The sequence below is a fragment of the Rousettus aegyptiacus genome, unplaced genomic scaffold (genome assembly GCF_014176215.1).
Source record: "Rousettus aegyptiacus isolate mRouAeg1 unplaced genomic scaffold, mRouAeg1.p scaffold_m13_p_1, whole genome shotgun sequence".
Taxonomy (NCBI): domain Eukaryota; kingdom Metazoa; phylum Chordata; class Mammalia; order Chiroptera; family Pteropodidae; genus Rousettus; species Rousettus aegyptiacus.
The window spans coordinates 64,990,786-65,017,875 of record NW_023416284.1 but is presented as its reverse complement, the minus strand read 5'-3'; the positions used below and the strand labels follow the sequence as shown (position 1 = coordinate 65,017,875).

The 27,090-nt window shown below is 35.2% G+C and overlaps 1 protein-coding gene and 1 pseudogene across 4 annotated transcripts in view; one reads left to right on the top strand and one right to left on the bottom strand.

The window, feature by feature from the left end:
* DIPK1A (divergent protein kinase domain 1A) overlaps positions 1-27,090 on the top strand; it is a 90,793-nt gene that overhangs the window by 30,223 nt on the left and 33,480 nt on the right. The window lies entirely within an intron of this gene.
* Positions 15,088-23,680, bottom strand: LOC118602645 (annotated as a pseudogene).

The following is a 27,090-nucleotide window of genomic DNA, read 5'->3' as shown; positions in this document are numbered from 1 at the left end:
GCTACATTTATTCTTGTATCACTACATTTTACTCTCCATTGCTTTCAGAATGATCTCGAAGGGTTTTAAGCAGAAAAATTACATCGTATTTGCATTTCAGAAATAAAACTCAAAATTTCTGACTATTGTAGACAATTATTAAAGAAATCTAATGCCTGTGCCCTTTCATTTCTAGTAGATGTTAGTGATGTCAGAGAGTTTATTGCCTATGTTTTCTTCTAAAAGTTTTATGGTTTCGGGTCTTACATTTAAATCTTTAATTCATTTTGAGTCTATTGTATATGGTGTAAGAGGATGGTCCAGCTTCTTTTTTTATACGTATCTGTCCAATTTTCCCAGCACCATTTATTGAAGAGACTGTCTTTACTCTACTCCATTGTATATTCTTATCTCCTTTGTCATATATTAAATGAACATATAGATGCGGATTTATTTCTGGGCTCTCTAGTCTGTTCCATTGATTAATGTATCTGTTTTTATGCCAGTACCATGCTGTTTTGATTATTATAGTTTGATATCAGGTAATGTGATACCTCCAACTTTCTCAAGATTTCTTTCTCAAGATTGCCATGGCTATTCGGTTTTTTTGTGGCTTCATATAAATTTTAGGATTATTTTCCAAACAATGGAATATTACTCAGCAATAAAAAGAATGTACTATCAAGCCACAAAAAGACATGGAGAAAACTTAAATGCATATTGCTAAGTGAAAGAAGCCAATCTTAAAAGCCTGTGTATTCTGTATGATTTCAATTATGTGACATTCTGGAAAAGTCCAAACTATGGAAACAGTAAAAAGAAGAGCAGTTTTCAGAGTTTGGAGGTGGGGAAGGATGAAAAGGTGGAGAACTAGGGATTTTAAAGACAGTGAAATTATTCTTTGTGAAACTACAATGGTGGATACATGACACTATGCATTTCTTAAAGCTCATAGAACTGTACAACACAAAGAGTGAACGCTAATGTAAACTATGGACTTTATTAATGTTGGGTATCAGGTGTAACAAGTGTACCAAATAATGCAAGAAAATGAGGACAGGGAGTAGAAGGAATATATAGGAATTCTCTATACTTTCTGCTCAATTTTTCTGTAAATCTAAAATTGCTCTAAAAATAAATTTATTATTTTTTTAAAGTAAGAAAGAGTATGTCTCTCAATTCATTCATTCAACAAACATGTGTTAAATACCTGCTATATACCAAAGAGTGAAGTCCTGAAAGTAATAAATTATGTATACTTTTTCAAAGACTGTATAGTCTAGTGGGGAAAGTAAATCAACAGTTGAGATGATATTGGCTCTGTCAGAAGTGTGTATAGGGTGTTATAGGATGCAGGAAGGGACCGTGGTAGTCTGGATTGGGAAGGAGGAAAGAGTGATAGAAAAGGCTTCTTGTCATGCTTCATTTGAGATTTTTAGGGTAAGTAGCAGTTGACTAGATACAAATCTATGTGTTAGGGAATGAGCACCTTGAGGAGATGATATTCTATACAGACAAAACAGTATCTAAGGAGGCATAGAGGTAAGAAACAGCATACCACAATCAGGAAATTACAAAGAATTCTTTCCTTAGGGGTAAATAATATTATGAAGGGCCCTGTATATTAAAAGAATTTGTACTTTACCCTAAAGGCTAAGGAAGGTGATTTATGGTTGATTTACTGATATGAGAAGATACCTCTTGCTTTCTTCTTCAAATACATGGAAATGCTCAATAAAAAATAAACTCGATTTCTTAGTTTAAAAAAAAATACATAAGAGAAAAAGGAAATCTTCAGATACTAGAAACGAAGAGGAAACTAAAACCCAGGCATAAAAAGAAAGGTAAAGCCAAAAGGACAATGGAGAGTAGGAGCTGTAGTTTTAAGGGCCACATAAGGTAAGGAGGGAAGGCTTCAGTCCTGTGATAATCAGAAAATTAGAACTAATCTATATGTTTAAACTTGGGAGCCACAATAAGTTCTTAAGGAAGATGATAACAGCAACTACATCCCCCTGGCCTAAGGAAGCAACAAAGGACATGGAGCTGGGGTTTTAGGCCTTCAAAGAGCAAAAATAAAAAATAAGGCTGGAGGGAGGATGTGGCCAATTAACCCAAGCCTAAGCCAATTAGCTCATGGCATTTTACTGGTCATCATGTTTAGTTCAAGGGTGGTTATAGGTTTTAAAGATCTGTTCTGGAGGAGTGAAGCCCAAGACCATGTTTGATGGTTGGGTAGTAATAAACTCTTTTTCTCTTTCTTTGGATTTGGAGATAGCCTGTGCCTCTGGTAGCTGCTGGTTTCATCTTGTGATAATTTGGAAAATCACCCTTAGGATGAAGATGAACCTCTGGAAGATAGAATGGAGAATCAAAGAAACTGACTTTTGGATGACAGTATTGAGATGCTCAATCAAAACAACACTGAGTACTTCCAGCTTCTGATAATGGCATAAGAGATTGCTCACACTAATTTTCCACAGATGATGTGTGTGACCAACTATTTGAAGGCACTGCAAAGGAACCAAAGAAAAGAGAAACTTAATTTGAAAGAAAGTGCCTTTGAGGGTAGTCCCCAATCCATGCCTGGTTTCATAAGGAAAGGTGATCATGGATAACAGGGTTCAGGACTAAGCAGAGCAACTAGGAACTTAGGGAGAAAATCTTACATAAAGATCACTCCCCAAACCTGCATTTAAAAGCTGCTGAACTCCCATGTGTCCCAGGGATTACAATGAAAAAGCAGTACCTGTAAGCTAAAATAACTGAGCAGAGGTTTCAGCAGTTGCTGATGGCAGGGAAACAATCTGAGAATTGAGTCCAGCCGTATGAACTGCCTGCTAGAACAAAGATCAATCTTTAGAGGAATGTAACAGAATCCAGAGTCTTGACAACATAAACATAATGTATAGTATCTAATAAAAAAAGTCACTAGACATATGAAGAAACAGGAAAATATGATCACACTGAAGAAAAAAATCAGTCAATATCAAACCTCCAGGCTCACCCAGATATTCAAATTAGAAGCCAAGAACCTTTAATCAGCCATTATAAATATGCTCGAGGATTAGAAAGGAAAATATACACGTAATGATTGAGCAGATGAGCAGAGAAGGAGAAACTATTTTGGGGTGAAAATTATAGCACAGAAAAGTACAATAACTGAAATGAAAAATAAATCGAACGGGTTTAACAGCAGATTTGTTGTCAAGGAAAATTAAGTTAAAGACACCAATCAAGAGAAAATTTTCAAATTGAAGAGCAAGAGAGAAAAAAAGTCATGAAAACTAGACAGAGCCTGAGAGACCTCTTTGACAATAGCAAGTGGTTTAACATACATGTAATTAGTCTCTAAACGAGAGGAAAGAGAAAATAAGGCCAAAATTTTGAGAAATAATGATAAATTTGGCAGAAATATAAGTTTACAGATCCAAGAAGCACAGCAGACCCCAGGAAGAATAAATTACAAAGATAACCACATGAGGTACATTTTAGTCAAACTGCTGAAATCTTGGCTGCAGCCAGAGAAAAACAACACTTTACACACAAGGGACCAATAATACAAAATTACAGCTGATTTTTAGTTGGCCTGTACTATAAGAAATACTAAAAGCATTTTTTCAGGCTGAAAAGAAATGACACTAGATGATAACTTATATCTTCAGAAATGAATGAAGATCAATAGAAATGGTACAAAATGTGGGTAAATATAAAAGAGTATTTATTATTTTCTCTTAATTTCTTTAAAGGAAGTATTAGTGGTTAAAACAAAATTTATAGCAGTGTATTTTTGAGTTTATATCAGTAGCACAAATGATTGGGATAAATAGAACTATACTGTTATAAAATGACAGTATTTAACATTGAGTAATACAGTATTAACTCTAGATAGTGTTAAGTTAAAAATGCATATTTTAATTTCTGACGCTACCAGTAAAATCCAGAGTTACAGCTAAAAAGTCAATGGGACCACAATGAGATAACATTTTATACCCATTAGGATGGCTATAATCAAAAAGATAGTAACTACTGTTGGCCAGGATGTGGAGAAATAGGAATTTTCATACCTTGTTGGTGGGAATGTAAAATGGTGTAGCTGTTTTGGAAAACAGTTTAGCAGTTCTTCAACAAGTCTAACATAGAGCTACATATGACTCAGCAGTTCTACTCTTAAGTATATACTTAAGAAAAATTAAAATGTATAGCCACACAAAAACAGATATATGAATGTTTATGGAAGCATTATTCATAATAGCGAAAAATGGAAACAGCCCAAATGTCCATCAGTTGATTAACAGAAAAATAAAATGTGAGCTATCCATAAAATGAAATATTGTATAAAATGAAGTATCGACACATTCTACAACATGAATAAACCTTGAGTGAAAACATTATGCCAAATGAAAGAAACTAGTCAGAGAAAACCACGTATCGTGTGATTCCATTTATATGAAGTGTCTAGAATAGGCAAATCTGTAGAGAGGAAGTTGATTAGTAGTTGCTAGGGCCGAGTGGGTGAGGGGGGAAATGAGGAGGGACACCTAATGGGTAGGGGATGAAAGTATTCTACAATTAGATTTTGGTTGCACTTATACAACTCATTGAACACATACACATACACACACATACACACACACACACGCACACGCACACACACACACACGCATGCACACACGCACACACATGTAAATTTTTAAAACATTTAATTGTTTTTTAAACAGTTTACTTTAAGTGGGTGAATTGTTATGGTACCTGAATTGAACAGCTTTCAATAAAGCTGTTTTTAGAAAGCCAATGAAGAAATAAAAATGGAATGCTAAACACCTTTTTCAGTTAACTACAAAGGAAGAACAGGAAACAAGCAAACAAACAGATGAGACAAATAGGAAACAGCTAAATGGTAAATCTAAATTAAACCAAATCAAATATAAATATTAGACTAAACACTTCAATTGAAAATCAGAGATTGTCAAACTGGATAAAAAGCATGACCCCAACTATAAGATGTCAATAAGGCATACACTTTTAAAACAAAGATATTAAAGTTGAAAGTAAAAGGATGAAAAAAGATGAAAAGATATATTATTGAGACATGAATCATTTAAAAGTTAGGATTGATATTTTAATAATGGCCAAAGGTAGACTTAAAAATGGCATCTTACCAGAGATAAATAGGGACATTTTATAATGATAAAAACTCAATATATGAGGAAGACATAATCACAAATATGCATGTGCATAATGTAGCTTCAAAATACATGAAGCATAAAACTGATAAAACTCAAGGAAAAGGATTTAAATCCACAATCGTAGTTGGAGATTTGCACATCCCTTTTAAAGTAATTAAAAGAACAACTGGGTCAAAAATCTACAGATATGTTAACCACCTTGACCTCATTAATATTTATAGAACCCAACACTCAGCAATTACAGAATACAGAATCTTTTCTGGTACCCTGGAACTTTACCGAGCTCAACCATATACAGGGCCATGAAACCAGTCTTAAAAAGTTTCAAAAGGCTGAAATCTAACAGAGTATGTTTTTTGATCACAATGGAATTAAATTAGAAATCAATAACAAAGAGATACCTGGAAAGTTCCCAAACATTTGGAAATTAAGCAGTGTATTTCTGAATAACCCATAGATCAAGAAAATCGCAGAGGAAATTGGAAAATATTTTCAACTGAATGATAATGAAAAATAAACATGTTAGCATTTATGAGATGCAGTGAAAGCATTGCTTAGAGGAAAATTTATAGCTTTAATTGTTTATAATAGAAAGGAGGAAAGTTTATAATTTATTATGTAACTTTCCAGAATCTAGATAAATATAAGCAAGGTAAACCCAAGAAGGAAGAAAATAAAGAAAGTAGCATATTTCAGTTAGATAGAAAATAGACAACACAGAAAATTAACAAAGCCAAACAGATTCTCTCAAAAGATCAGTATATTTGAAAAACTCTTAGAAAAACATGTTACAAATATTTGAAATGAAGGAGTATCATTATAGATCCATCAACTTTAAAAAATAAGAGAATTCTAAGAACAATTTATGCCAATAAATTTGACAACTTAGTAAAATAAACAAAAAATTTCCTGGAAAAATACAACTTGAGAAAAATGACTAAATTAAATTAACATTTGAATAGTCAGTCTTGTTTATGTCAAAGAAATTAAATTTGTAATAAAAAACATTCCCACAAAGAAAGCTCCAAGCCCAGAGATTATCATTGGTAAATTCTGTCAAACATTTATGAAAGAAACTATAACAAATTTACAGACTCAGAAAATAAAGGGAGAAACACTTCTCAACTAATTTTATGAGGCCAATATAATCCTGATACTAAAACATAGTAAAGACATTACAAAACATTTTTTAAAATCTATTGTGAATACATAAAGCATAAAGCTCTTTAACAAAATATTAGCAAATTGAACCCAGCATTGTATAAAAGGATTAATACAGCATGACCAAATGGGTTCTATCCCAGAAATATAAGATTGGTTTTATATTTAAAAATAAGTATAATCTATTATACTAACAGAATAAGGGGGAAATATGATTATATCAATAGATTACATCAATAGAATAAATTTGACATGCACAGCTTTATACTGAAAAGTACAAAATAATGCTGAGAAAAATTTTAAAAGATGTAAATACATGGAGGTGTATAATGTTCATGGATTGGAATTCTCTTATTTTGTTAGCATATCACTTCTTCCAGGATTAATCTCTAGATGCAATGTAGTGCCCGTCATAATCCTAGCCAATTTGTTGTGCAAATAAAAACAGATGAATTGATTTCTAAAATGTATAGAAATGCCAAAGACTTAGAATTAACAAAACAATATTGAGAAAGGAGAACAAAGCTGGGGGACTTATTCTGACATCAGGGCTTAGTTATAAAGTGACAATAATCAATACACATGGTATTGGTATAAGGACAGATACACAGAGAAGTAGATAGAAATAGAGGTCCAGAAATAGGCACATGTATACAATCAGTTGATTTTTTCTAGAAGCACCAAAGCAATTTCATGAAGAAAAGAAACGCTTGAAGAAATGGAGTTGAAATTACTGCTATCTGGAAAAAAATAATTAACCTCAGTCCCTATATTATATCATACACAAAAATTAATTCAAGTTGGATTAGAGATCTAAGTGTATAAGTTAGAATTATAAAGTTTTTTGAAGAAAATATAGAATATATTCGCAACTTGAGAGGCAGAATTTTCCTAGGCACAGAAAACAATAACACTGAATGAGAACATTCGTGTGTTAAAGTTCATCAAACTTTAAAAGATGCAATGTTCATTAAAAGATGCGATTAAGGAAATAAATATGAATGCAGAACACACAGATAAAGGTGTAGGGGAGTCACAAAACATATCTGACAAAAACCTTGTATCAAGAATATAAAATAAATTGCTCCTAAAACTCCATAAATGACATGCCCCCAAAGATTGAAAAGACTTAAAAACACACAAAAAAAGATACCTGAATGGCTAATAAGCATAAAAATACAAGACACCACAATGAGATACTTCCTGTTCTTTCAAATGCCCTAATTTAGTGAGACTTTAAACACCATATGTTGTCAAGAATGTGCAGCAACTGGAATTATCATACACTGGATGGAAGTTTTTTTGGCAGTTTCTTAGGAAGTTAAACATACACCTGTTCTTTGACTCAGTAATTCAGTTTCTACATATGTATACAGGAGAGATCAAAACATGTACTAAAAGACATGTGCAAGAGTGTTCATAGCAGCTTTGCTCACAGTTTACTCACCTTATACAAATTTCATAACCCATGTGTTAATCAACAGGAGAATAGGTAAACAATTGTGGTTATATGCACACAATGGAATACTGCTCACTAATAAAAGAAACCAGACATTAAAAAGATATGCAGAAGGATTTCATTTTTATGAACTTGTAAAAGAAGCAAAACTTGTCTCTGGTGAAAAAAAACTGGAACAAATTTTACCTAGGGCTGGAGTTGAGGACCTGTGGGTTGACTGGGAAGAGACATGAGGGAACTTTCTGATGAAATGGAAGTGTTATGTAAATGTTACCTAAAAAAGTCCATTAAAAGAATGACAAGTAGGAATAGAGAGAAGGTAGAGGCCTAGGTGATAACAAGAATAGCAGAATCTTAAATTGTCAAACCTGGGTGATGGGTACATAGGGGTTCATCCTACCTTTCTATTTGTATAGTTTTGAAATTTTCCATAATAAGTTAAAAAAAAAACAACAACCCTGTATCCCACCATAGTACAAAACTTTCCAGTTATTTGACCATAAATTCTGTTTCCATTGAAACAAATTAGAGACAGATTTTCTGTTATTCATAATCAAAAGCATGTTGAACAGTAAACTTGAGATTGTAATGTTTTTTAAAAAAAAATTTCATCATTTCTGCATATCAGTAAGCCTGGTAGTTGGACCTTATCTCAGTTTAGCAGACCTGTACCAGATGGAAGCCTGTTAGACACCAAGAATTAGATCAGAAGTTATGCCCATCAACTCAACTGTAAACCTGTAGATTAGAGTAAATACACTAGCACATACTTTGATAGAATAGGGCCTGTGGCAGTTGCATTTCCTTCTTGTCAAATACCAGGTCTGGATGTTTTTTTCATCCTCAAATAAGAGGTCACATATAATATGGGACTTAAAAAACTTTAGGACAAGGGAAAGGAAACATTATTGTGAAGATTTAAAGGAAGAGCAACTTTCTTAAACTTATTTATATTAAGAGCTATAAAAAATTTTACAAACTTTTCTGGTATCCTGTGTCGATGCAGAAAGACGTAGCCTCTATGGAACTGAAACAAAAGTATAAAAGCAGACTGAGATGAAAAGGGGCAATAAAGATGGATAAGTATAGTCTACTTATCCATCTTTTCATGTCTCCAATTTGTATTTAAATTCTGAACGTGCAGTAGCAGAATTTAAATACAAATTGGAGACATGAAAAGTAGGATTCACATTGAGGTATACTAAAGCAGTGATGTGCAAAACATTCGAGACATTTTCGTGGAACTTGGAAAAAAAGTAAAATAGATGAAAACTATGGAAAACATGGTGACTATGGATAACATCAAATGTCAGAAAGTGATCCAAAATTTTCAGAGGAAAAGGTGGTGACTAGAGAATGTTATACCTAGATGCATTTCGTTTCATTTGTGGTGGTAACAAACATTTCTGTATGCCAGGGTTCAACACTATGCCCACCATTCATATAACCTTGTTGAAACAAAACAAAAGAAAGCACTAAGTTGACTGAAAAATCAAAATGAGGCACTTAAGAATAGAATACAGGTATCACATTTTTTAAAAGTTCGATTTATGCCAGCCACTTCACTATTTACAAAAACCTACATTAGTACCTGTTTTCACTAACCAAAAGAAATCTGAGGAGGATTTTCACTTTTATGAAAAAAAGTCAAAAAGTGAAAATAACATTCAGCGTTCATTTTACAGCAAGCCATTGCAGAGACAGAGCCCACCTCCAGCAGCAGGAGTGGCCCCACTAAACTTCTTCCCTGGGAACCACACTCAGCATCTCAGCATCAAGCCACTATAGCTTAGAGCCATGTCTGTGAGGATCTGTGCTTCATCACAATTTATTTTGTGCGTCTGTTAGCAAGATGTGTCCTAAGGTAGTTAATTGCTTCTTCGATTTATGCCATTTTGGCTGACATAGGAATGCTCTACTTTTGGATAGCTGGGGAAACCTGTATATGTTATCAAAGGCCTGGAAAACTTTTGGAACGACTACCAGTAAGTAGAAGGTCATCACGGGTTCTTAGTAGACTCTTCATCCTAGTAAACCACGCCGATGGAACTGAGCACACTGATGAATCTGCAGGAATGTGTATCTTGTGGCATCTGGATTAAACTTAAAAGCAAGCAATTTCCTTATGAGTTGTTATTCCCCCAGGACAAAGTTGTGTCATCAGGCACAAGCAATTCATTTGGAAACTCCTCTTCGTGGGGCACTGTTTACCACAAAATTTAGAAGTTCAGTTAAATAAGATTACAGTACAATAATGTTTTTTTAAGAAAAGAATAACTTCTCAGAAAAAAGACTGAAAGGAAATACTAATTAAACAAATTAAATGGTTATGTATGATTAATCTATTATGTTTTTCAGCTTTTGAAATGAGCATTGTTTTCAGTGAAAAAACTAAAGGAAAATTGATGAAAATGCTATTATTGAGCAAAAAAGTCTTAATAATAATAAACTAGTAGAATAAGAGCCAGAACAACTAAGGTTTTATTAAACAGTGAAATGAGAGAATACAAATATTATTCAAACTATAGTATTAGCTAAAACAATGTAAAAGGGAGCATTTAAAGCATTAACCTTTTCAATTTAAAAATTTTAAATTTAAAAGCACACTGTAAGACAACTATGAGGCCTTAATACCCTTGTGTAGTGTCCTCCAACCAGGGGTAAACAATAAAACCACATTCTGATGACCTTCAAGTGTGATGGATTTCCAGGTAATTGGCGTGCCAAGGGACGGAGGACAGAACTCCTGGTCTCTTGCCTCGCACCTCTTGTAGATGACTTGATTGTGCTTCTTCTTCTTGACTACCCTGATTTAGTACTTGTAAGTAGAGGTGAGAACAAACTTTTAGCCACACCCAAACCTAACACGCTCCATCTCTTGCAATAAGTAGCCCTCCTGATCACCCCTCCTCAGATATCTGAAGAGAAAAGCAGAAATCTACTACCTTGCTGGCTCTGGACAGTTCCACATGTTCACTCCCTGCCTGCCAACACTGGGCAGCACAAGGTGATTAAGTTCTAGAGTTTTTGTTGAGAGCCGCCTGTCTGTTCCAGGTGGGGACAGTTAATAACTCACCTCTTAAATGAGGATTTCTTGGATAGTTTTCTGTATCTGCTGCTCCCAACTCAGGAAATCTTTCGAGACACCTCCTTTGTCAGAATATTGTAGGTCCTTCCCCTGGATCCAGTTCCTGGCTGTAACCCAATCTCGAGGAATTGATCTTTCTCCAGATTGTTTTTACTTCTGAGACATCCTGCCCGAGACTTTGCCCTGTAGTCAGCCACTCTCTCACCTGAGTCTGGTTCCTAGCTTCCAACCCTCCTGCTATCCTCAAAGGTACTCAGAATGTAGCAAATTGTCTTTTTTTTCTTTTTAAACTCTCTACCTCTAAGCTCTCTTCTCTTAATTAGTAAGCCTGTATATGCTACCTTATTTTACTTCAATTTTTTTCACACATACTTTTTCTATAAATATCCTCAGGACTTGGTCTGATATCATAATTGCATTCTGTTTTCATTCCTTCCTTTTCTGGGAAGTCTTTCACAATTTTTCCATCTAAAGTGTGTTTCTGTAGCACTTAAAAACTAAAACGCAATTGCTTTCCAAACACAATCGTAAACTCCTTGTGGACTGGAATAGTACTTCATACTTTTCTTATGCAACAACATTGGACAAAGCAACCTGGGATTGAAAACATAATTAAAGTGTCCATAACAGCAGCAAGTAAACATTTCTCACTCTGCATTGGCCTCCCAGTTGTGGAAATTCTGGCTTCCTCCACACTCTTTCCCAACTAGTTCAGAGAGTCCCCAGGGAGAGCTCAGATCTGCGTTGGAATACAGTTCTCTGGGCTACTTTGCGGGTAGCCATGTTCCCCGGCGTGTATTCCATTGATGTTTTTCTCTCTGCCACCACACCCCTTTCCTTCTACTTAACACTCTGGCCTTCCTGAATTCCCTCCCTCCCATTCACCACACCCATCACTTCTAGATAGATAAGATCTATCTATCTCTTCTTTGTCCTATGGTGTTCTGAACAAGTCCTGGATGTAGTTTTAATCATATTACATGATAATTATCTTTTTATGAATCTGATTCTCCATTGAAACTATGAAGCCTTTCAGGGAATCTTGTCTTATCTTTGAATTCCAAGTGTCTAGCTTAGCTCTGGCACTAAGATTCCATAGGTTCTCAAGCTGGGCTCCAATGTACTGTGTGCACCACAGTTGATTTGGTTCAAATAACACATTGTTTTGATTAGTGTAGTTTTCCTTTTGAGAATTTTATGCTAAGGTGGTTTACTTCTTTCTCCTGTAAGGTTTATGTCAAATGAATTTATCAAACATTTAATGATCACTGTGCGTCCAAAGTACTTCCCTACTCCCTGGAGATATGGAGGTGAATAAGACATGGTTCCTGCATAACAGAGGTCACAGAAACTTCTTTGGGTCTCTCTCTCCCCCTATTTCTCCATTCTCTTCTGTCTGGATAATTTTTATTGAGCCTGGAATTGTGTCTACTGGAATAAATTCATATAAAAAGGTTAATTACAATACAGTATACTTGGTGCAACAATAGAAGTGTGTTCCAGGTATAGAGACAGCACAGAAGAAAGAATCGTAGAATTTTTAGGGTAGACATGGGGGATCCGGGAAGAGGTGACTAATGAGTGAGTTGTAAAGGACAAGAAGATACTTCAGATGCTCAAGTGGGTGAAAGGTACTCCAGTGAGAAGAAAGAGCATGTGCCAAGGCCCAGAGATTTGAAATAGTACCATATGTTCCCAAAACAATAATACTTAGATATCTCTGCAGCATAAAGTTCAGTAAGGTGGAGTGGGGTAAGAGATGAAGCTAAGGTAATAGACAATATTTGAAGTGTTAAGATATTTCATGTTTGGGCAACTTTTTAGTAAAAAGAATGGTAGTCTCTGATATAGTGGGTGGCGTTAGTAATTCAAATGTGAAGCTGTGTATTACCGTTCTCCATCTTCTTTCGTTGTAAAATTAAGGAAAGTTCTGTGATCATGTAGCTACATTTTAGTATTAACTGTGTGGGTGGATAAAAATGAAAAGAAAATGCTCCCTGAAGTTTATGGTCTTATTAAGGATACAGAATATACCCACACAAACAGATTCTACAGATCAGTAAAACTAAAATTGTAAAGATGGTATATAGGCACACTCATGACTTTGGGTTGTAAGAATGATTAGAAAAGTGTGGGATTATAAAGAGACAACCTGTTTTTTGGTTTAAGTAAAACAGTATCCATCAGAGCTAGCTTAGCATGGAAAGTGTAAAATTGAGGAATATACTTGTAAATTAGAAACTTTTAATGATCTGTAGTCTGTAGTCAAGAAATGACCTTCTGGCTAGACCAGCAATCATCTTTGAGCTTTATAGTATAAGCAGGAGCCAATTTTATTTTTCCTTTGTAATAAATTTATTTTCTTATTCTCTACCAAGGACATGAGGCTGTGTTAAAGTCTTTAGTTAACACTTATTTTCCACTAATTTTATTTTAATGTACTTTTATGTGTCAGTTTGCCTTAAGAGATTGTTTGTTGATATAAAATGGGTCCCTGTGTTTCTGCCAAGCCATTCTGTCTAGACTGCATTGTGATTATCTTAGCTTCTCGTTTCAGCTCTTTACTCTTGAAAATAAACCACAGCCTCTGTCTTTTTCCTTTTGGAATGTATTAACCCAATGTCTTCTCCTTGTCCCACTAGTCCTCACATCCCCAAAGCCCTCTACTTAGATATTCTTTCCTTTCATGGAGCTAGTGTGGACTTCTGTAGGCCATAGTGGTTTTTTTTTTCTTTTTCAATGAAAAATTATTGGGGTTTCATTGATTAATAAAATCAAATAAGGTGTACGATTCAGCAGTATGTCATATATATGTTCCATTGTGTGTTCACTACTGAAAGCTAGATTTCTATCACCAAATATTTAATCCCTTTTACCCCCCACCCCCTGCACCCCCGATTCTGTCTGGTAACCACTAATCCACTGTCCGTGTCCATTTTTTTGTTGCTTTCAGTTTTGTATCTCACATATGAGTGAAATCATATAGTTTTCTACCTTTTCTTTCTTATTTCACTAAACATGATTATCTCAAGAACCATCCATGTTGTCGCAAATGGCAGTATTTCATCTTTTCACAAGTAGCATTCTATTACATATATGTACCACATTTTCTTTATCCAGTCATCTATCTTAGGACACTTCGGTTGCTTCCAGGTTATAGGGTTTTTACGTGGATCTTCCTGGTGCCTTTGATCATTAAATCACATTTCACACTTTGGTAAACTCATTTTAGAAGGCAATATGTTTTAATCCTCCGAGAGAAGGATAGGGAACCTTCGACTTTCTTTTTGTATACTTATAAATTATTCAAGTTTGGTAATGAGCATTTGCTATTTTCATAATTAAGAAGTAAAGATGATTCAGTTTTGAAAAATGAAACTCAATAATAGAGCCGTTAGTGCCATTTCAGGTCTGTTAAATTAACCTATCCATCTATATCAACACACTACACACACCACAGTGCAAAATAGTGTTGAAAAACTCATACTCATTTATAAAGCAAAAGCAATAAAAATATTCATATCGTATAACCCAGAAACTATACTTTTGAGAAATAACCTAAAGAAATAATTCAAAAGAAAGAAAATATTAAAATTTATATACAGCTTGTCTATACACAGAAAAAATGGGGGAAGAGGACTTTAAAGTGAACATAAGGGGAAAATAGAGAAATAATGATACAGCAACTGGATGGAACATTATTGCAACACCGAGAATGATTGTTATAAAAAACTATGTTAACAAGCATAGCATAATATGAAAAACTACAATATTCTATATTGTGTACAACATGAATTACACATGGAAAACTAGAAGGTAAAATGGATAATTAAAAACTGCTGTCATTCTAGTGTAGTGGAATTATGGGTGAATATTTAAACTTTACTAAATGTCTTTCCAATAAATAAAATTGGAAAAATTTAAAGAGTTTCAGATTGTCAATTCTGATTATTGTCATTCTGGGACTTTTACAGCAAAAAGAAGAAAGAACTCTGGGATCAGGACTGTTCCTCTCTCTTTTATTAGTCAAAAGAAGAAAACCTATACTTTCTTAGGGGGCATATGATACTGGAATGGCATCCTGGGGGAAGATTGTAAATTCCATTCTTAGAAATCTTTAAGTAAAATTAGAAAGTCGTTGTGGTTTATTTATTCATATCACTAAAGATGGAACAAATCTGATATTTTTTTCTCTTTAAATAGAAATTTTATTATATCCATAGGCAATGAAGTCCCAGGGCTACTGTTAGGCACATTAATATAGACCCTGCTAAATATTTAAGATTATCAAGCTTGTGAGACTCGAGTATGGTTTTGAGACCAGCAACCTCAGTGTCTGTGTTCCTGTCTGTCTAGGTGACTGCCCGATCTTGCTGGGCATGCAATGTCACCATTTCTATACTCATTTCCAGCAGCTTCCATTCATTTAAAGAATTCAGTTATTTTACTCTGCTTTTATATATTGAAGTCTGATTTGGTATCTGTTCAAACTTTCATTACTTTATCCATTATTTGTTTTTTTAACCAATGTAGTTCAGGTTTTACTTTCTTATTTTCTGCTCTGAGGGCTGAAAATGTACTCTTCTCCAAAATAATCATATCTTTTTTTTCCAGATTAGCAGTCTGAGATATTATTTGCTAAAGAGTGATCTCCTGTTGTATCTTCACCATGTCTTTGTAGTTGAGATCCATGTTGGCCTTTGTGATCTTGACCAGTGCAAATAACAATGATTTCTGCTTGTTGAGTAGTAAACCCATTTTCTTCAAGTAAACACACTAAGGTATGAATGTCAAAAGAGCTTCCTACTCGCAGAAGAGGTGAAATTGGCATTTGCGCTGCAGCTGCAGGCACCCAGCAGAGGCTTAGCTCTCTCCTGGAGGAAGTGAGGGGGCCACACCGCCGAGGCACAGGTAGAGGGCATCCATGGCACAGGCAATGCCCCCGGTTGAGGCCTGGCTGGCATCTCCCTGCACAGCCACGGGAAGCAGAGGCCCCTGGGCACAAGCTCTCCTCCAAGTCTTATAATATTTAGTAACTGCTCTATTGAGATAAAATTCATAAACCATAAAATCCACCCTTTTAAAGTACACAATCAGTAGTTTTTAGTATATTTAGTATATTTACAGATTTGTACAACCATACTAGTACCTTCTGTCTCTATGATTTGCCTATTCTAGACATTTCATATAAATGGAATCCTACAATATGTGGCCTTTTGTGTCTGCTTTCAGTTAGCATAATGATTTCAAATTTCATCCATGTTGTAGCACATATTAGTACTTCATTCTTTTTCATGATCAAATAGTATTCCATTGTATCATATGGCACATTTTGTTTATCCATTTATGAGTTGATGGACATTTGGGTTGTTCCCCTCCCGCTTTTTGGCTGTTATGAGTAATGCTGCTATGAACATTTGTGTAAAATTTTTCGTGTGGACATATGTTTTCAGGTCTTTTGGGTATATACGTAAGAGAACTGTTGGGTCATATGATAAATCTGTGTTTAACATTTAGAGGAATCATCAAAATGCTTTCGAAAGTGGCTGTATCATTTTGCACTCCCACCAGCAATGTATGAGGGTTCCCTGATGATCTTTTGACATCCCTTCTAGTTCTTAACACAGTGCTTGGCATGTAGTGAACACTGAATAGATGCCAATTATTCTTACTGATACCGTCCTCACTGTTATTAGAGAAAACTGGAAATTGCCTTGAGATCCATTGTCTGTAAGTAAAATGAAGTTACTGTATTGTGACCTGCACTAAGTTATATTTTGGCTTTTTAAACTCTCATTACTTGGTAATGATATAGATTTTTCCTTAATTATATTTTAGAGAGAGAGAGAGAGAGAGATTGTCAGCATGTGTGTGTGAATTTACTCCTTTCTACTCAAATAAATGACATGATATAGTTCTAAAGTCTGTAACAAGTAAATATATGTATTCATATATTTAGAGGATGCTAATTCATCTTCCTGGGTCCCCAGTCCTACTGCCCTGAATAAAGAGTAGGAGACAGATCAGCAGGTGCTGCTGTGGCATAACGGCAGTCTGTTAGAGCAAAGGAAGATGAAGAAGGAAAATAGAGACCTGGGCCTAGAACACCAGGATCACCAAGGTTAGAAGTGCAGTAGGGCATATGGCTGTGTGTGCTCACTTTCTTACGTGTGATTTCCTCTTTTCACCTCCTTTGCCATATTCCTCCTCCCTCACTCCCTTACTACCTCCTCATGCTTCCTATTCCTGTTTTAAGAGAAAGTTCATAAAAAGCAGTTTCATACACGATTAATAATTAAAATGTTGACCACAACAAGGCCTAGTTCAAGGCATTGTTCAACAACTTTCATGGTTTTTTCCCCCAATGCCACATTTAAAAAAATATTTTCTTCCTTTTCATGCCCATTAATCCAATTCATTCTACAGATTTCTATTGATCTCTTAATATATGCCAGGCATTGTTTTAGGCACCTACTCCACTCCTCTATCACCTTTTGCTCCCACTTTTTAAAACTTTCTTTCAATCCCTTTCTTTCTCAGATTTTTAAGTCAGAGAGATACAAATAAGATAAAAAAAATTATAGAATGGACTTCTTACATATATATTATATTCTCTGCATATTCTAATAATAATTTCACCGATTTTCTTTGATTTCAAAACATAGTACGTTTTGCTTGAATGCCTCAGTTTTGTGTGAGAAGACATCCCATTTGTGTGTGCATTGGATTTAAGGACTTCTTGCTAATTATCTTACCTTTTTCTAGGATTGCAATATTGATTTGTCCTTTATTTTCTAAGTCTGGCAAAATAGGAAGGAGGTCCTGGCAGGAGGAGAAAGAAAGATATATATATCAGAGGAGACTGGCAGAGTGGGACAAAATGAAAGTCTCTTGCAGAGCGGGGGCTGTGAGTTAGAGAAGTGATTGAGGCCTCTGGGCATATAATATCTTATATTCAGTATTGTTACATTATGTTGTCCTTATGTGTCAATTCAGTAAAGTCGATTAGTTACAGCCCATGGAGCTAGAAGAAAATTTAGGGATTATTTAATTCACTTACAAAAAAATATGTCATGGAGCATGCAAAATACCCTATTTTCACCCTAATTGATATAAAGGGGCTAATAATAGGAAGAATAAATTGGATATTTTTTATATCCTTTATTTACTAACTCAGAAGCTATACTCATAGTGGTCTCAAAGCGGAAATGTTTTCCAACTAGGGAGACAAATGAATAAACCGGTATTCTACTCCCTTTTTTTTCACATCATAGCATAAAAGAGAACGATAATTTGTAAAGCACTAGGGCAAACAAACAAGGCTATTGTTTACTGGAGGTGACTGACCTAAGGTTGAGGTGATTACTATCTCAACCCATCTGTAACCCTATCTCATACACCAATTGCAGAGCTCAGGAATAAATTGCGTAAGACATAGTATTATGGTGAGTCAGTTTTGAATTTTACCTCTTACTAAAAGTAGTCAAAATTAAAAGACTGGCTGTTTCACCTACTTTGAAAATCTATTGTTTAATGTAGCCACCTTCATTAATTATCTTAGCTAGACCTTCTGGATAACTTGTTGTAGCTTCTGCATCAACACTTGCAGCTTCATCTTGTACTTTTATGTTATGGAGATGTCTTTCCTTAAATCTCATAAATCAGCCTCTGCTAGCTTCAGACTTTTCTTCTTCAGCTTCCTCACTTCTCTTAGCCTTCATAGAACTGAAGAGGTAGAGCCTTGCTCTGGGTTAGGCTTTGTCTTGGGTGAATGTTGTGGCTGGCTTGATCTATCCAGACCACCGTACTTGCGCACCTTATCATCAATAAGGCTGTTTTGCTTTCTTATCTGTGTGTTCATTGGAGTAGCACTTTTAATTTCCTTCAAGAACTTTTCCTTTGCATTCATAACTTAGCTAACTGGCAAAAGAGGCCTAGCTTTTGAGCCTGTCTCAGCTTTCAACATGCCTTTCTCACTAAGCTTAATCATTTCTGGCTTTTGATTAAAAGCGAGAGCCATGTGACTCTTCCTTTCACTTAGAGGCCATTGTAAGGTTATTAATAGGCCTAATTTCAATATTGTTGTGTTTCAGGGAATAGAGAGGCCTGGGTTGGGGGGTGGAGGTACAGTGGCTGGTGGAGCAAACAGAACGCACACATTTATCAGTTAAGTTCACTGTCTTGCATGGGTGAGGTTCGTGGTGCCCCAAAACAATTATAATCGTAATATCAAAGATCACTTATCACAGATCACCATAAAAAATATACTAATAATGATAAAGTTTGAAATACTGCAAAAATTACCAAAATGTGGCAAAGAGACATGAAGTAAGCAAATGCTGTTGGGAGAATGGTGCCAACGGACTTCTCCATACAGGGTGGCAACAAAACTTCAATTTGAAAAAAACAAAATACCTGCAAAGTGCAATAAAATGAAGCACAATAAAACAAGGTATGCCTATACATGTGTACATGATTTTGTGGCTAGTGATATATTCCGTACAGCTACATCAGAAAAAATAGTGCGTATTTTAGATTATAAACCTGACCTCTGACATTTAGCTTCTCATGGCCAACTTGGGTTTTGGAGGAAATTGGAGTGAAAATGTTAAGACTCTTAAGTTCTAGACCTTTAGAGTCATCATCAGGCCTTGGAGAAGGGGGCCTAGGGGCTGCAAGGTTCAAGCAGGAGAAACATGTTTACAGGTATCTAATCAATAGTATTTTGAAAATTATATTTTCATAGAACACTTTTGTTCTCTGCCTTTACCCCTTTAGGTGTAAGGAATTCTTTAGATCTATAATGAGAGATGTATTGCATTCTTTTAAAAATTTCTATGGTGTGTGACACATACAAATAAATATGCATATCACATTTGTAAGTTATGAATCATAATATAAAAACATAACAGCCATGAACCTATCATAATATAAGTGTTTTGTTTTTATTTTTTTAAACCAAGACATTTATTGCATGACTAATTACTGAAATCCTTAAGATGACCTGGATGCTGCAGCAGCTGCCCTCTTGGGTTTAGATGTTGTTTCATTCATGCTTGAATCTGCAGTCTACAAATTTTAGGTGCCTCATCTGATCAGTCCCATGAGTGAATTTCATCATTTCGCTTTGGCCCTCTTCTTGTACTTTCTCTTCTACATGATAGGGTAGCCACATTTGCCACAGGTCAACTTCCAAAGGTAATTATTTTAAGGTAAAATCTCTCCATGTTAGTAAGTGCTGGGAAAGGTAGCAGGAAGTGAAACATTCTCATCCAAAATCCAGAGCTCTTTCTAATAAGTATCTTTATATCGATACATATCATTACTCATTTTTAAAGTATGCATTGTTGTGATTAAAACAAATTGAAATGAGTGACAACACCAAATGTTGGTGAGGATGCAGAGAAACTGGATCTTCATTCATTGCTGGTGGAAATGTAAAATGGTGTAGTGACTCTGGAAAATAGTTTGGCAGTTCCTTTAAGAACTGAACATAAAACTGTAATACAACCCAGCAATTACACTTTTGGGCATTAACTCCAGAGAAATTAAAATTTATTTTCCTACAAAAACCTGTATATGAGAGTTCATAGCATCTTTAATCATAATACTTTAAAACTGGGATCAGCCCAGACGTCCTTCATTGGTGAATGGTTAAATAAACTGTGGCACACACCTGTTGGATACTACTCAGCAACGAAAATGAAGAACTATAATTGATATATACAACAACCTGGAAGGATCTGCAGGGAATTATGCTGAATGAAAAAGCCAATCCAAAAACTTTACATCCTGTATGAATCCATTTATATAACATTCCTGAAATTGTAGAAATAGAAAACCAATTAATGGCTGCCAAAGACTGGGTGGTGGGAATGGAGGTGGATATGGTTATAAAAGACCAGCGTGGGAATCCTCATAGTGATGAAACTGTCGTGAGCTTGACTGTAGTAGTGGATACACAAACCTACAGTATGGTATAGAACTAATAAGTACATTCTCACAAACACAAGTGAGTACAAGTAAAACAGGAAATCTGAATAAAATCAGTAGATTATATCAATGTCATTTTCATGGTTGTGATATTGTAATTTTTAAAATGTTACCATTGGGAAAACTGGTCAAAGGGATCTTAGCATTATTCCTAAAACTGCATATAATTCTATAGTTATCTCAAAATGAAGACACAAAACCCAAATAGAAGTCTTATTTTAAATAACTAAATTATTGGTTCAGATTTTTAAGGGCTACAGCATTTATTTTATTAAGAATAGTTTTTATTACCTATTAATAAATCATTTATTATTTAATGAAATCTTGGAATGAAAGGGACCTTGCATGATACAATCTAGTCGTGGCACTGTTACCAGTAAAGCAGTTGTTCAGTAAAATCTCATTTTAGTAAACTAGACAGGAGTGCTCTGAGAGGTGATTTATTTAGCTTTTGTCTATAACCCTTCCTCCCTCAATTTAATATGAATAATCTGGAGAACTTTAAAGTGTATATTCCTAGGCTTCACCCCCTAAAGATTGATTCAGTAGGTCCTGACAACATGCACTTAAAAAATTATATCAGCATATTCTGATTCAAAAGATCAATGGAGCACACTTTGAGAAATACTGAATTATAATTTTTATGGTGAATAAATGAGAGCCGTTTGTTTATTTATTTATTTATTTATATTTGGTGAGGTAACCCTTGGTTGACCTCACAGATTGCAAGGACCTTGTCTGCTTACAATTTCCTCCCCCCCCCCCACTTTTTTTTCTTTTTACACCTACAGCACCTGGTATTCCTAGGTGGTCTTCCATCCAAGTACTAACAAGGCCCTACTCTGCTTAGCTTCTGAGATGCTTCCAAGATCAGACGGGATCCGGTTTGTTAAGGGTAGCATGGCCATAGACTAAGAGCCCTTTAAATTCCTTTGTGGCATACAACATTTGTGGTTAGGTGAGAATTTTGAGAGCAAAGCTCTGATAAAATTTTTCAAACACCCACATGTTGATAAAGAATGTTTAACCAAATTAAGTATGTACTTGTTCCGAATCAACAAGATCTTTGAACAAAAAGGAGCTTGCTTGCCTTTGGTTCTTAATCATTTTGAAGAAGTCCTGCCCCATTTCTTAACTATTTGGCTTGCCTGACCATTCATAATTTATTTGGTATAAAGAAGGCAAAGACTCCTGTTTTAGTTACACAGACTGTATAGAGGGAATGCTCAGCTAGGGTGAGGAATGCTGAAGCACTTTATAAGCTCTGAAGATAATATACTCGTTAATTCTTTATTTTTTTTTTTATAAATGAGGTTCCAACTAAAGTAATTGACCCTTATTTTTCCCCCCAAACCCTAGTAGTGAAGTCATTTAAATTGATTGTTGTTACTGAAAAACAGATGAAAAGAAATTATTCTAGTCTGCTTTTTGGGGGTACGTAGTTTACAGTTTGTTGAAATCTGAATGACCTCTCTCTGTTCTGCCACTTTGAGCAAATAATCTAAACATTTTCATCTGGGGAGTCTTTAGGTTTACTTCAGAGTTGTCCAGCCAGTTCCCAAACTCCAGGGTGTACGCCTTGAGCTAGCTAGTTGTTCTATGGAAGCCTACTCTCTCTAGGCGTGTGGCAAGGAAAGATTGACCCTACCCATTCCTCTTAAGAGTATTCATAGCAGAACAATACATCTCTCCAAAGAAACCCCTTCTCAGCCTCTCTCTTCTCTACCCAAGGTCTGACTGAGATGGAGTCAGAAAACCAGCCCTGGCCCTTTTGGCTTTTAATGTGTGTGTTGTCTTAGACACCTCATTTTGGTATGCAGCTTTTATTGTATCTGTGTGCCTCACAGCACAGAGCACATAGTACTGTGTATCACACACAACTTGGTACTTTATGTAGTAAAGATACAAAAATATAAATGGGACTGATAGACACTGATTTCCAGATAATGATTTCCTCTGAGGATGAAGGGAAAGGTGAGGAATTTAAGACGAGAGGGTTTAGGTCTGCTTATAACAACCTTCTTCTTAGAAAAGAGTTTTAAAGTAATGTGGCAGCAAACTGTGGACATCCTTTTACATTTAGTGGAGGATACAGAGCTACCTTTTATATTACTTTCTCTAATTATACAGACATTTTTTCTATTTGTTTGAAATGTTTTATCATTTAAAAATAAAGGAAAAATAAATCTAGATTACAGCAATTTTTCTGCTTTAGGTTTCCCTCTCTCTCTATTCTCAAAGATAGAGAAAAGAGAAGTCATCTGATAGAAACTATCCCAGCTCCCCACCCTCAGATATATGTGCACCCATCATTTCCTTCTTCCGTCTAGGTACAGTAGAGTTGCTATCTCTTCATCTATACTCGGTACCCCATCCCTTCTAACCTCAGGAAACTTGTGTTCTTAATCCGTCAACATCTTACTTTTTTCAGCCTCTCTCTTTCTACTGACGACACCTTGTGCACATTTAAATATGTAGTAGTTTCTCTTCACTTTAAAAAACCTCTGCCTTAAGCCCAGCTAATGCTCTTTGTCTTTCTTCTTCTTCATAGTCAAACTTCTCTTAAGAAATGCTTACTCTGTTGTCTTTATTTTCATACCTCCTACTCTTAAACCTACTGTAATCTGGCTTCTTTCCCATGAAGTTTCTCTTGTCGAGATTAACAGGACTTCTGTGTCACTAAATCCAATGGATACCTTTCAGTTTCAGCTTTGTCACCTCTCAGCACCATTTGACCTCTTGAAATCCTCTTTCCTGATTTCCACCTTATAACATTCTTCCGGTTTTCTTCCAACCTGTCTGCTCCTCCATGCTCTCTTGTATCATTTCCTTTTTTTCAACCAGCTGTTAATCTCCAGCTGTTAGTGGAGATTGCCAGGGCTCAGTCCTCAACCCTTTTATCCCTTTGAATTTTTTCTGGAAGTGACAGCAGCTACTTCTGTGGTTTCTGTTACCTTCTCTATATCTCCTCTGAGCTTTCCTTGTGACTGCCCCTACCCCCAACCTCTACTTTTAGCTCTGACCTATATTTCCAGCTGCCTCTTAAATATCACCTGCGTGACTTACAGATACTTTAGTCACAGAAAGTGCAAAACTGAACTTATGCATTTATCCTTTCCCTAATTTTTTTGTCCTCCACTATTCCGTTTTAGGAAATGGCACCATGATCCATGCCATTGCTCAAGCCAGAAACCTGGGAGTGCTTGATTTCTCCTTCACCATCACCCCATGTCCATTAAACCATAAAATCCTGTTAATTCTACCTCCTAATTATCTTTCAAACCTTCCTCGTTTCCTGTCATTTCTCATTGCCAAAGCTTTAGTGCAGTAAATCCTGACTTTTCTTTTTTAACTCTGTGAGGGCTATATATTTGAAATTTAGATATTTTTAGTCTAGTAGTGTCTCTATACTTGTTGAGCCAGTATAAGTTCTTATTGAAGTATAAGTTACATATAGTGTAATGCTCAGATATAAAGCTGCACGATTTGATCAGCTTTGACAAATGTATTACCTCATGTAATCCCTACCCCTTTTAAGATACAGAACATTTCCATCTCCCTAGAAATTTCTCTAGTGACCTTTCCCACCCAGTCACCTCTCAGTGCCACTGATAAAATTTTAAAAATATATTTTTAATATATTTTTAAAAAGAAAAACACTCCAGAAAAAAAAAAAACACAAAATGATGTTCAAAACCATAAAGGTAAATTGTTGTGAGTTTTGATGTGGAGCTATTGTAAAACATAGAGCCTGTGGCATCTGGTGTTTAACTTTAGCTATCCCGTTTTGTAAGCTATAAACTTTTTACTATTAAGTTTAATATAAATAGGTACGAAAATATTTGCTGATTTTTAAGCTACCCATTAAGTATGATAGAAATATTTTAGACTAACCTTTTTTAGTTAACTTATAACTTCAACACTATTCTAATTCTAATGGATAGATAAATAGACAGACAGATAGGTACATATACACACACATATACCATATTTTTGGGGAATTCTTAGAGCTGAGGAGATGAAAGAAATGAGTCCAGAAAAAATGTAAATATATTAATATCTATTGAGGACATTTTATACATACATGCACATAAAACTTATGTACATTTTATACATACATATGTACCTTAAAACTCGTAGTGGTTAAAAATATAGATTGGACATTTTAAGTTATTTTTCATTAACTTGAATATTAAACATTTAAAGAACCTAGTTGAACTCAGAAGCTGACCTCTTTTGTTAATCATAGGATAGGTACAGTAGAGGCAGCCAGAATGTGAGCTTGCCTATACTGGCCCATCGCTGGGTGGTGCAGTTCTAATTCAGAGGGATCATCGTTAAGGATAAGAGGCTAGGCTCCTCCTTACAGGTAACTCCGCTCTTTTTCTTTACAACTGGGCTGGTTTGGGGTCATTAGATTCTGGGTAGAGACCCATGGTATAGTGAAAAGAGCAAGTGGGCTAGACCTGACAGTTACTTTGGAGAAAAGAACAATACCAGGTCCCCAAGTGCTGTGTCTTTTTTCACTGATCTCTGCACTTTTTTCATTGTGCATCTCTATTGGGAAAATTTTTGGAGTAGATACCCCTAATATGTGTCACAGTATTAATTTTAAATACATTTTATACTTCCATGAATGGGAATTTCTAAGTATACTTTCGTTTTGTCTGTGATTTTGCTTAATTTTTATAACATCCGCATTTTACAAATGAAGGTAATAAAGCTCAGGGAAGTTTTAACAACTTGTCCAAGATCACAGAACCTACTAACTGGTTTGTATCTGACAAATTCCAAACAATTTGAGGCCTCAGTTATAAAGTTACAGATTCCAGCTGTAATCTGCAAGGCCTCTCCTAGCTCTGAACAACTTATGCTTCTGTGATGTTGCTAATACCTATCTAAGACATAATCGCAGATTTAATATTTCTTAGCAAATAATGTTACTATGATCCTTATAGTAATAACTAGAACTTTTAGGAATTGGCAGCAGAAGAGAAACTAAATACTTAAAATAGTGTCATGTTACTTTGGTCTTTGGTATAGTCATGCTCCGCTTAATGATGGGGATATCATTCTGAGAAATGCATCATTAGGCGATTTTGCCGTTGTGCGAGCATCATTGTGTGAACATCATAGAGTGCACTTACACAAACCTAGATGGTATAACCTGCTACACACCTAAGCTGTATGGTATAGCCCATTGCTCCTAGGCTACAAGCCTATACAGCATGTTACTGTACAAAACATATGAGGTTAAATCAAGCAGTCAAAAGACATAATAAACATGGGATGTATGAGGCTGCTGCTGACGTAACACGTCACACTATTTTACTGCAAACTTTTTTTGTGTGTAAGAGTACACTCCAAAATAATGAAAAAAAGTATAGTATAATAAATATACCAGTAACATAGTCACTTATCATCATTATCAAATATTATGTACTGGACACAGTTGCATATGCTATATATACTTTTATATGACTGGCTGCGCAGTAGGTTTGTCTACACCAGCATCACCTCCAACACATAACAATAGCTATGATATCATTAGACAATAGGAATTTTCAACTCCATTTTAATCTTACGGGATCACCGTCGTATATGCAGTCCATGGTTGATCTGACTGTTGTTATGTGGGCATGACTAATTTTAAAAATCCATTGGTACTTTTTGCCTACAAGTATATGCTACATACAGTAGTTCTCCCTTATCTTCAGGGGATACTTTCCAAGACCTTCAATGGATGCATGAAACTTTGGATAGTACCCAACTCTATATATACTATGTTTTTTCCTATATATTCATATCTATGATAAATTTTAATTATCTCTCTCTTTCTCACTCCAGTAATTTTTATCCTTTTTAGACTAAACTTAGGCCTGAATCTATGTAACCACCACTTACTTGTAAATCACTTGGTGTTACTCATTTCAGGAATCCTTTGCTCAAGTCTTTGTATAGGCTCAATGCTTTCTGGAGAAACATATTGCCATCTATTAGACCACATTTATCTGTTTATATTTTCCACTCACAAATTTAATGCTTTTTCATCTTAACTAAGCACTTGTCATGCATTGTGGCCTAAACTTTTGTCGTTTGAATAGTGATAGCAAAACTAACACAAATTTCTTCTTTCTTCACAATTTCTTAGATTGAAGATTTGTTCTTATTGTCTGTCTTAGCAAACTCAGCATTACAATGTATTTTCTTATTAAGTCGGG